Here is a 12,840-nt window from a genome sequence, read left to right as displayed (position 1 = left end):
ATTAAAATTTCAGTAAAGAGATCCTCTCATGTTAAAAAGTCTTTCTTAAACCATTTTGCTACCTGTGTTTTCACTAATATAGTAATTTAAATTACATTTAACCATTTATATGATTTACTTTTCTACCACAGCTTCGACAATGAGAATGGTAGACTGCAGGGGTAGGCAACCTTTTTGGGCAGTGGCCCTGAATGACCTGGTTTAGGTCTGATGTGGGCCAGTGCTAGATCCTGGCTGGTGCCACCTCTGCCACTTCTCTTTGCTGCCTGACTGTGGTAAAGACAAAACACCCCCAACTTGGCTGTAGCAAGGCATGTGTGACAGGGGGCCTTCCTGGGGCTAGATCTTGTGACAACTCACTCACTTACCTAGGGCAATCTGTCCTAAATCACCTGCCATGACTTGAATGGTAGCATAATATATTAAGTGGGAGGCTGCCCATTCACTACCCCAGTGCCGGGGGTGCTGTCCATGGCTCCATACTTTCCCTACACCATAGCCCATGCCTCACAGATGGCATCCAAATTATTATTGCTCCCCAGGTTCAGGCTGGGACAGACTCAGTACACTGCTGCTGAACCTCTTTCACACTCACACTCACTCTGCCCACCTCTCACAGGGGCCTCTTGCACTGTCTCCCTCTCACAGGGGCCTCTTGCATGCCACCTGTCATTGGGCCACTCTCGACTGCCTTGCTCTCTTCAGTGACCCCACTCAGCCATCAGGCTTTGCTACTCTCACTGGCTCAGCACACACAGCAACCTCAGTTCACTCTAGCTCCCCTACTCTACGTGGCCTTTCTTTGTGCCAAGCACTGAATTGACTCTGCCCCTAGCTCCACACCAGGCAACTTGATCCTCATTTGACTCATGGGGCTGGCCCATGTACTGCCCTTCAAGCTGCCCCTTGCAGCCCTACTGGCGCAGCCCTTCAAACTGCCCTCAGCAGCCCTACTCTGCACCCTGCACATGCACAGTCCTTAGAATGCCTCTCTGCACCTTACTCTGTGTGGGCCACCACACTAATGCTATCCCGCTGGGGCCTCTGGGGTCTCATACCCCTGCTGGGCTCAGGTGCCTCTCTATTGGCATGCCTGACTCCATCCTGCTCTCACAATTACCCACCAAATGGTGGGGGCCAGGGTTAAGGTGGCCATCTTTCACGAGGGAGGGGGGTAACTGGTCTGGTATTTCTTGGGGGCTGTCTCACAACAGACGGCTGTCACACAACAGACAGGAGACTGCTGCCCCAGCCCGTGTGTGCTGAGTCCTAAACTGGCCACCCTAATCAAGCACCTGTCAGTTGCCTGCCTCCAGCCTTTAAAGTGGCAGGCAGCCAAAGGTGCACTTCCACAGCATGACATGGGAGAAGACCCCCCCCACACTCTGCTGGAACATCACTAAAGCCCCCCCAAGTGGGCCAGATCCAATGGCTTCATGGGCGATAGGTTGTCAACAAGGGCTGGGTGAAATGGCACCATTCTGTTTCAACTTGAATTTTGAGGTTTTGATGGAACAGCATTTTGTTTCGAATTACATTTTGTTTTGAAACAGCTGTTCCATTTTGCTTTGTCAAAACAGTGAGGCTGCTTCAACATTGTTTCAACATTTCACCCATTCGCTATAATTGGGAAGCTTGAAACACCCTCTCTCATCTGGCAGGCAGGTGGGGACTCACAACCCTGGGAAGGCTGTGGGGGTTCTGCTAGTCCTCCCAGGGCTGCGGGCCCTGATATACCTGCCAGAAGAGGGAGGGAAGCCAGGTGCTGCTGCCTGGGACTGGGGAGCTGGGGAAGGACACTAAGCCCAATTGCTCTCTCCCCAGTGCTAGATTGGGCTGGAGAAAGAAACTCAGCCCAGCTGGGCTGAGTTCCTATCCCCAGTGCTATATCAGGCTGGAAAGCCCAGGCTGGGGAAGCCCTGCCCCTATCACACACAGGGGCTGCTTCTGACACTTGTGGTACATGTGCCACAGGTTGGCCACCCCTGCTCCAGTGTCTTGCTATAGGGACCTGCCCTCTGGACCCCTTATAACGGTCATCTAAGAGCAACTCTAAGATGAGAGTAGCTCTCTGAATGAGAATTATAAACAGTTTATTCAGTAGATATATTACATGCCATACACATCCTTGTTAGTGTTTTGATTAGTGAATTTAGCAGCATATGATATGCCCTTTTAAGGTGATGTCCTTGAGCTAGATTCAATCATAATGTGCATACTGCACAGTCTTGAAGAAATGACAGCCTCTCCTTACTGGAGTTAGCTAGGATCCCTCACAAAGAATTAAACTCTTTATTCCTAACCAGGTGATATTTACAATCCCAATAATGATGCTATTGAGGATATATGCTGAATTGTTATAACTTCTGCCTTGATGATATTCCACTTCCTAGGGTCATGCCTCCTGGTATAGGATATTTACAGAATTGTTGTAGTGTTACTATCTCTTGGCAGGAAGATTGATGTCACCAGGACTCCTCCATCATGACCTGTCAGCAAAGCTAGCACAAACAATGGGTGAATGTAGCCTGTGATTTATGTTGTGAAACACATATGACAACTATAGTCAATGGCACTGCATTATAAAGTGCTTAGGAACTTCTGGCTATCAGTTAGCCAAACACTTCAATTTATATAATTTACAAATAGAGTCTAGTTCAAATTCAGAAGCTAACAGCCGTTAGCATCCCTTTCCCAACATCTGGACTGTTTTATTTAAAGTTTGGGGCTATTATTATTATTATTATTATTTAGTTTTGATGTTTTTACTTATTTCAGTATTTGATATAATATAGTTTGAAGTTGACTGGATTGAGAATGTCCACCTCTGTATTTCTAGGTGTTCAGTTTAGAATTTACGCCCCAAAAGAATACCTGAGCTTCAGTTTACAGCTGTGTAGCACAGAAACATAACTGAGACGTGTTGAAATACATGTATACATACCCTCTGAGTAACATACCAATTTATATATCATTTTAAAGTGACTTATAAAAGTACCCAGGAGAGCTGGTGGGTTAAGTATCTGTCAGGGCTTTCATTATATTTTCAAGTTTCATAATTTAGTTGTAAAAATAAGCTTCAGGCTAACACATATACTTCAACCCAGGAGTAATATTTTTTTAACCATGTTTGGTTTTAAATTCGATCAATTGGTTTAAAATAATCTTAGAAGATTTTCCTTCTTTTTTTCCCCATCTAACATATTTTTGGATATACAAGATGGACCAGTACTCACTATCTATTTATCAAACCATCACATTTACAGAGTCCTTATCACCAGTCTATGTTATATAATGCATCATATCACATCACAGTATCCACTCACTCTTCATAGTGCTTATTAGATATAAACAGTAATCAAAACATTTTTTCATGGGCAGATCTAGGATTTTGAAAAGAGGGATGCAAGTGGTGTGGCATATCATCATATATGGAACCACACACATTTTCCTCCAGTTAGAGATTAATAAGAAGCATTATTAATATGGTAGGGGCCTACCACTACATTATTCAGTTTGAGATCAACACAAAAACCAATAGAACTATTAGAATATGCATTATTTTGCTAGAATATATATTAAGTTTAAACAATCACAACAAACTAGGCACAAAATAGTGAAAATAATCAAAAGATAGTGTCCCATTAATCCTGTAGTTATTACAGTAAAATGAATGTATATGCCTTGTTCAGATTTCTAAAACAAAACTGAGCATCTTGCTTGAGCATCTTGACAACACCTCCAGTACTTCACTGTCAGTTATTTCTAAAACAGTTAATATTACTACATCTGAGTTAAAAGTTTTTAGCTAGAACTAGAAACAGTCTGCGGGGCTGTAAAATAAAAGATGTTACCAAGAACGGCTGAGACAGCAAAAATTGCATAAAAAGATAGTTTTAAGAGTGGAACATCAAGACCATTAAAAAGAACAGAGAGTGGTTAACACCTGTGGAGTAGAGATTGATTAGCAGAAATCAGGGAGATGATGAGCCATGAAGTCAATTGACTCCATCAAGCTGAATAGATTAGAAATGCTGTTGCCCCTCCCAGGCAGTCAATTTTAAAGTTGGCATAGAGCAGGAATGAAAGGGGGATGGGGTGCAACTTCAGCACTGCACCTCTCCTGGATCCAAGTTTGAACCCTTAAACTACAGGATAGGGCATTACTGCATAGAAAGATTCCCCATCTCTCCTGGTGGGAAAGGCAGTTAATTACAGCACTCTCCATTTACATCAGCTGTTTGGGGATGTGGGATTTTTGGGGGCTTCTTTTTTTTAAGAACTACTCAAATATGAAAAGTGTGAACTACCAGTGTGAACTACTCAAACATGAAAAGAGGAATCAGGATAAGATCTTTGTATGGTAGAGACAATAAGATCAGAATAAAAGAAATTCTTTTGGACCTCATGCCAAAATAACCAATAATAGCATCTTTGTATTTGTTTGTTTAATGGCATGGTTAATACTGAAGGAAAATATTTCTTTTTGTCATTAGTAATTTGGATATGCTTACTGAGAAGTAGAGAGACAAACAAGTTTCCTCAAGGTTTTGCCTACTCTAATTTAAGCCATATGCACCAGAAGTTTTATTCACAACTTCCAACTGGCTCTGAGTAAGGGGAACTAACAGATGTGCAGGCCCCCATTCTAACTCACGGAGCTTTACATAAAGCAGCATGAGTTAGAGACCCCTCCTAACCCAACAGACGGTCACCTGTTGGATCGGGGGGGCAGAGGGGGGAGGGGGAGGGTGATGTTGAGCCTACCTGCAGGAGCCCAAACAACTTGCATGCAGCTGAGGAGCCACCCATCTCCCCCAGCCCTGCCCCCCACCACTCCTAGTTCCAAGGTTGTCTTTAGGAACGGAGGGGTAGCAAACTGCTGGCTGGGGTTTGCCCAGCCTGAGCTGGAGGGGGAGGGGCTAGAGGGGGAACCACAAAGTTATGGGGGCTCCAAGCCACCTGCTTGCTGCTCCAGCTCAGGCTGGGGAAAACCCAGCCAGCAGCTCACTCCCTTTTCCTCCATAACCCTCCCCGCCCCTTCCTGTGGACAGCCTCAATGGAGCACAAGTTCCCTAAGGTGCTCCAAAGTGGACTGCCTTCATTTGATCCCTTATTTGATAAAGGTTAGTTTGTTGCACAATCAGTCACTTTAAATGTGCTCTGCAGCTGTGTATGTGTGTCATGGCACAGCTGTAGAGCACTTTCAGGGGGGAAATCGCATGACAAGTGTAACTTCTGTCTGCACCTTATGTTTGTAGCAGTTTTGGCTATCTACTATCTCTGTCTTACTATTTGGATGTGTGGGATAGGCATTTTTCTATGCAGTTTTCAGATTTGAACTCATTTAATCTAAAAAAAGGATTAACTGCTTTGTACCTTCCTTGCTTTTCTGGTTTTCCCTGAAATATCACATTTCTGCAAATCTGGCTTTATTTAAGTCACAGACTTACTTGATTCTATTGAAATACAGAAGTACCTACAATATATGCCAAATTAATGCTCTCTACTCATTAATATTTCCTAACAGAGCACTAGAAACTGTTCTGGTGTCTACATTTTAATAGGCACACAAATGAATTAATAATTACTGAATATCTTACAAAATACTGTAAATGTTCCATTAAGTTTCTCACAAAGTACATACATTCACATCTCATTTCAGGTTTAATGTTTGGGGACAGATATTTAAAAGAGCACTGTGGCATGTATAGGAACAGGATGATCCCGATTTAAATGTATAGAAGTTGATAGAAAAACAAATGCAGGGATCCATATGAAAGAGCTGTAAAATTTTAGTATACATATTAAAGTACTTTTATACATAGAAAGCTCAGCTTTTACTTGTTGAGGAACAGCTGTGTGCTGAGGATAATGCAGGAGGATAATGCCCAGTGGGAGATCATTGCAGGGTTATGCCTCAGGTGGTAACAATTAGATCCAGCCTAACATTTTGGACTATCTTTTTTTTCCAATGGAAAATAAGAATTCTACAACATTGAAAAATATTTCGCTTAATTGGTTATGTGAAACACATGAAATGTTTTATTTTGACATTTTTCAAACAGTATATTGGATTTTTTCAATAAGACTTACTTTATTGTTTATTTTGAAATTTCCTTTAATTTTAGTTAACAACATAAGAAACATTAAAAAAAGAAAAGAAAAATTTAAAGCCACATACTACATTTTAGAATGTGTCAAACCAAATGTTCTGTTGAAAACAAACTAAATGTTTTTGACTTCTTGATTCACCAAAAATGTTGTTTTGTTTTATTTAATTGTTCATAACCAACCTGAAATGAACTTTAGTTCTTGTTTTTCCATATTACCAGGAAATCAAAAAATAAAATTTCTGAAATTTCAGTCAGAGCACCTCTTATAATTCCAGGCATACAAGAAGCATGTTACTGCTGTGTCCCTCTGTCAGACAGACAGTAGTTTCTCCATCTAGTCCCTTTACATTTAGCCAGATCACTATGAAGGATTGGGGTGATACCATCACTGTCTGATCCTTGTGCTTCTAGAGAGCTAGTGCCACCACTGGAAATAACACCGCACAGTTTAGCCCTTTGGGTAGAATTACAACTGTGTCCAGCCAGAGGTACAAGAGGGAGTCTTTCTGCCTTTTGTATCCAGCCACCTCAACAAGTTTTTCTCATAAATTCTTCACTTAGTTGGGGAGGGGGTCTTCATGATAAACTCCTTTTATTAACATATACCCAATCAGGTTGTAGATATATAATCATTAATGACATGCATCTATCTATGATTAGAAACCTAGAGAAAGTGGAAAATAATGGACTAGAGTTGTTGGAGGAACTGAACAACTAACAAGAGGGGAGAGTTCCTGGGGTCCAGATCATACACTCATCCTCCTAGGAATAAGTATGTTTTTGCCTGATCTGAATGCTAATTAAACTTATTTTTAGCTTTTCAATAAAGTGATTATCTTGAGAAGATACAGTTGTGCTTTCACTTTATTCCAGGGCCCATCTCAACAAAATGGCCGAGGACAGAAGTTACATATAAACCAGTTTCAGTAATCAGAAACTGGTTCAAACCTGTAAAACAACAGATGTTCAGTACACTTAAACTACTTTCAAAATGGCCATAACTGGTTTAAGATAAGTCTGTTTGGATGTAGTATCAGACTGAATTGATTTAGATCAAACTGGTTTATGAAACTTTTGTTCCAGAACCTGTCCTGGTTCAAGTGAACTCATAGTCTGACATTATCTCAGGATACTTTGCAATGTGTTGCAGTGGAGCAGCGTTGGCTCCACCCCTCTTCTCCCTAGCCAGAGCACTATCACTGCTCCGGACCTGGGGTCTGCCTGGCTAGGAGGGAGAGGGAAGCAGCTCCTCACAGGCTTTTTCCCAATCCCCACTCAAGTGGAGAGCAGGCGGAAGTGTCCAGGCCCTGACTCAGGCTAGCACACGGAGGCAAGAGGAGAGGGAGTTTAAACCCCCTTCTCCCCTTCCACCTCAGAGTGCTGGCCTCAGTTAGGGCCTGACCATGGCCTCCCACTCTCTGCTTAAGCAGAGAGAGGTGAAAAGCCTGGGAGGGGCTGCTCCACCCCACAAGCAGACCCAGGTTGGGGTCCTGTGCCAGCCAGGGACAGGGGTTTACATCTCCCTTCCTCTTCCACCTCAGTGTGCTGGCCTGGGCCTGGGCCTGGCCATGCCTCCTCCCCATCCCCCTCCCCCATTCTCCATTTGAGTAGGGAGCAGGGAAAAGTCTGGCAGGCAATGCTCCCTGCCTGCCCCCCCCAACAGACCCCAGCCGGTTGGTACAGGCCAGGGTGGAGGTTTAAATCCCCCATATCATACTCAGTAGGGCCTGCCCATGTCCCTCCCTCTTCACTCTAGCAGGGGAGGAAGCCTTATCTCCCAGCTTCCTTCCCTTCCTTTTGGCAGTTGTCAGCAGCCTGAGAGACGTGCTCTAGCATCCCATAGCTTCTGACCTGAGCCACTGCAGGCATATGACTGCATTTCTGGAATCAAAAGTGAATGCCTATTCACTTGCTTCTCAGTTCAATCTATGCAGCTTAGACTAACATGTGAAGATTGAATCAATTCAGCCTCTGGCTTTTTGACGATCTGTACTTAGCCAATAATTTCCCTTTGTCCCTCTTTGGGAAAGGGCTTTCCCTTCATTGCTAACATGTTGCTCATGTGTTTAATTTCCTAAGAAAAGGTGATTAAATTTAAAGGTTTTATGTTTGATTGAAGAGCAATCTACAGGTTTTTCACTTATAAGCACTCATATATCATATTAGGGAGAAAGAGAAACTTCTACCAGATGTAGGTACAGGTTCCATACTAAATAATATTTGCTGTGAACAGGAAGTAGCTGAACACAGGAAGCTCCTGATTTGGTAATGGCAGGTCAGAAATATGAATAGGTTCCTCACTCAGGATACCTTAAAGGAAATTTTAGTTCCTGAGATGAAAGGATCTAAGTTCCATGGTAAGGCCTGCTGTTCATAATGATTGTACTTAGATCTCTTTGCTTTCTATAGTCTTTCACCTGAGACTCCCAGTGAATCCAAAATGGTATTGAGTCCCACTTCAGTGCCCCACCTCTGTACTCCTGCAAAATAGGAAAAGAAGAAAAGTAGATCCAGAGGGAAATGTTTAGCTAGATGCTATGGGGCTTCTAGTCGTCAGCAACATGTGATTTGTATTCCCACTGGTTGTATACTGGTGTCTGTTACTATTAATTTTTTTGATGATGTCTTTGTAAGCCTTGCGCACTACCTTGTTATATTATTACTACAAATTCAGCTCTATCTAATAACTGCAATAAGTGAGAGGATGTGAAAAGTCAGGTGCATTTTAGTATCTACAGACTTTTAAACATTTATACATTTATAATTTATATAAATTTATACACATATGTATATGCATTTATACACATATCTTTTAGTTCTCAGACATGTTGGAGATCTGCTGGAGATCTGACATGCACTGTGATGCATCAATTGCAGTTGTATAAGCAGAAAAATGTGCATCAATGCAGAGAAATGGTAGCAGCGCACTTTTGAACGAAAGCACCTCCAACGTGTTTTAGTTCAAAAGCTCACCACTGCCATTTGCTTTGTACTGACACAAATGTCACCAGTTATACAACTACATGCATCACAGCACCAGGTGCCCAGTGCTGTGGTGCTTGTATATGTAAAAATGCCCCATATTAGTGAAACTGGGTTTTAGGAAAGTAGGAGCACACTACTAGAAAGGGCACCCTTGGACATTGGGGCCAGACCTCTGCCTTTTCAGACAATGATTTGTTCGAAGAGTCCACAAAATTAGTTATTCCAACCTCTCTCACATGCCACAGCCAGAAAGTATTTATGAAAATAACCATATATCTGCTTAAAAATCACTGTAGTGTGCTATATGTCAAGAATAAAGAAGGTAAAGGTACTACCAGTGCTGTGCCATGAGAATAATAGAGTATCTATTAGATGTATATCTGCTCAAATGATCATATGGAGAGAACCATGCCTAGACTACAGAGAAAGAGGAAAAATCCATTATCCTTATGCACTGGACCTGGGGGGAAATTCCCACTTGACCCCCATTCTAAATTTCTTAATGACCAATTTGTATCCATTTGATCTTATGCTGATACTGTTCTTAACTAGCTCTCCTTCCTTCCTGATATTCACCTCATGAGTATATTCCTTCAAGTATGCAAGAGCCAAGGATTTCTTTCGGTGAAACCTTTTACTGGACCAACTGCATAGCTGGGGCAGAGTTAGGCAAGCTTCTGAATGCAAAACATTCTTCAGCTATACAGTTGGTCCAATAAAAGATATTACCAAAGAATGTCTTTCCTTTCACATAATTCCTGGATCACCACAGCTATAACATAACTGTAACACTTCCAAAAAAAGTAATCCTAATGCCCTCACATTGCCCTATACATAACCTACTTCACCCTACTGCTGAACTTACAGAAATGATTATCCAATATTGTGAACTGGATTAATTAGCATAACTCCAAGATCAATGAAACCATGCTGTTGGCTTTTACTGTGCACTGTAAATGTAACAAACTGTAATCTATTATTAAAAAACACATCTAAGAGAGGGAAAAAATGGAACTCATTAACAGATGAGAAAGATTTGCAGTCAGGTAACCCAGGGATGCAAACTACTGCTCCACTGAATGCAACAGGCATGAGCTAAAATTGCATGACGTAAAAAGCTGTCTCAAAGTATTTCAGTGACTGTAACAGACTGAACAGTTTAGACTTCTGATACTGGAAGATACGCAAAAGGGAAAGAATCACCACTCCTGTTTTTCTTCCAGGTGCCAGAAAAAATGGATGATTTGCTAACTTTGTTCTTCTCATCTATAATCCTCACATTCTTCTGTGGCAAATCTGGACTAATTTTGTTATCTCAGGAACTTCTGCCATCATGGAAGTAGGGGCAGAGCTTTAGTCAAATAGCCAAATCCTAATTCCATCAAATGAATGGGAAAAATACCAACTGTATTCATGTCGCCCTTGACAAATAAAGAGGCACAATGATTTTATATCCAACATACAGACCCATTGTATAGTAGCCTCAAGACACAAAAATAATGACTAACATCAGGCACTAGAGTTTTATGTCATATCTGCATTACATTGCATTTGATTTCATCGCTTACCAAAATGAAATGTCAAAGCCCTGACACAATATAGACGTACGTTACTAGACATTCCCTCACTATATGGAAGGTCAGAGATAAAGTGGATATGGCCAAACTGTATTGACCTTGAACAGTGGCAATAAATGGCATTATACAGTAGGGATGAAGAAAAATAAATATGCAAAAATCACAATAAAATGCAAAAATGGAATATTGGTTCAGGTTAAATCACAAGGGGTGTCTATGCACATGCTCTGATTCATTCTAATTAGAATGTGTTGGAGCAGACCCGAGTCTGCTAGAGTGTTTAAATTAGAATGCTCGTCAAACAAGCTTTAATTAAAGTACCCCCATAGCCATTTTAAAAAGCTGAATGCTGAATACACATGACATTGTAGTGTTTTAATTAGAGCAGCTGCCCAGGAGCCTTTCTAATTAAAATGTCCCTCCCCAACCCGGAAGCACATGTATAGACATCCAAGAAGTATATTGTACATATGTAGTGTAAATTCTATATAGTCTAGAGTCTAGAAGTAGTCTAGAAGTAGTCTAGAAGTCTAGTAGTCTAGACTAGAAGTCTAGACTACTAGACTTCTAGACTAGTAGTCTAGACTAGAAGTCTAGTAGTCTAGAAGTCTAGTAGTCTAGAAGTAGTCTAGAGTTTAGGGTTATTAGAATTTGAAAGTGAATGAAACATGGAAAGTCCTAGAGAGTAATATACAGAATACAAAGAATAATATATGCTTTGTGATTCATCTTTTAGCTATAAAGCATATGTGTACAATTGAATAGACATCAATAAGAGCATTGACAACATTTTGTTTTTATAATTCTTTGCCATTTCTCAGTTTATCTATCCTGTGGGTACTTTCCAGTCAGAAATTATTTTAAGGAACAATAAAACTAAAGACTATTTTTACTAGGTTCTTGGGACCCTTAAGAAATTTGCATATTCGGATATATGTTTGGCATGTCCTCATGAAGCTTTGTTGACAGAAGTGCTGGAAGTGTCAAAGCAAGACTAACTTAGACAAAACCCCAACTAAGTCAAGGAGAGTTTTTCCTGACTTAAGAATTCAGAAGCTGGTGAGTGTATAATTGGGCAAATAAGACACAACAGCTTCAACAGGAAAGTATAATTTTTTACAAAATTCACAGTAAAACAATGACTATACTTAATTGAAACTCGTGACCACATTGTTAAAATTTTTAAAGCACAATATATGACCATTCTAAAAAAATACATAAATGCAAGGAATTCTTTTCACTTACTCTTCTCCAAGGCACATCCTGTTGTTGTGTCTCAGGACAGAGTTCTAAAATAAAAATTGAAAAAAGAATATTTTATATCAACAATATTTAGATATATTGCTCTCTCTGTGATATTTTCTCTCCTCACAATCATGTCTGAGAAATATTAATTGATTCCAACAATAGCCTTTTGAAATAATGCTCATTTGTAAACATTATAATGACTCATATAAAAACATTAAAACAATTAATTTGTAAACATTATAAAGATATAGCTATATCTATACAGGAAATACTTGGTATTTGTGGGTTCAGCATTTGCAGTTTCGACTATTCACGAATGCCAAACCTGTATTTTGAATACTCTTTAAACACTTACTGGAGCTTCTCAGTAGCCCTGCACTTGCTTCTGCTGGGCTCCCGCTATCACCGCCAGAGCTGTGCCCACCCCCAGCCACTGGGGGCATTCATGAACGCAATGCCCTATTCACAGATTTCACTGTTCGCAGGGATCACAGGAATGTATCCCCCGTGAATGGAGAGGGTCGCTTGTATCTATATCTATATATATTAGGCCTGTGCAAAGCAGTTAGTATTAGTTTCAGATTCAGATTCGGCCGATTCAGGGGACAGTGATTTGATTTAGTGATTTGAATCACTGTCCTGAACTGATTCTGCCAAATCTGAGTTGGAGATCAGGAAGCAGGCAGGGAATGGGCCCTGAAAGGTGTCCCTCCGTGATCCCCTTCTCCTCCTCTAGCCTCCCCTGCCCCGCCCACTATTTACCAGCTCCGAGTCTGGCTGCAGCTCCCTGCTGCAGTGGGCAGGGACTGCCCGAATCATCAAAGGTCTCTGAATCTTTTCCAAAGATTCGGAGAGCTTCAAATTGATTCGGACCTTTTTATTGGTCCCCTGATTCAATTTAGATTTGGAGATTC

General features: G+C 41.2%; 1 protein-coding gene across 1 annotated transcript in view; it reads right to left on the bottom strand.

Annotated features, from left to right (window-relative positions):
* The window catches only part of PTPRD (protein tyrosine phosphatase, receptor type D), a 1,990,398-nt gene that overhangs the window by 1,725,775 nt on the left and 251,783 nt on the right, over positions 1-12,840 (bottom strand). Inside the window, exon 3 of the mRNA XM_019517599.1 lies at positions 11,924-11,967. The gene's annotated coding sequence lies outside the window, so the exon portion shown is untranslated. The remainder of the gene's footprint in view (positions 1-11,923; positions 11,968-12,840) is intronic.

Source organism: Gavialis gangeticus, unplaced genomic scaffold (assembly GCF_001723915.1).
Source record: "Gavialis gangeticus isolate Ggan-Ray unplaced genomic scaffold, GavGan_comp1, whole genome shotgun sequence".
Classification (NCBI taxonomy): domain Eukaryota; kingdom Metazoa; phylum Chordata; order Crocodylia; family Gavialidae; genus Gavialis; species Gavialis gangeticus.
Note: the sequence above shows the minus strand (reverse complement) of the source record. Positions and strands in the feature narration are given on the sequence as shown.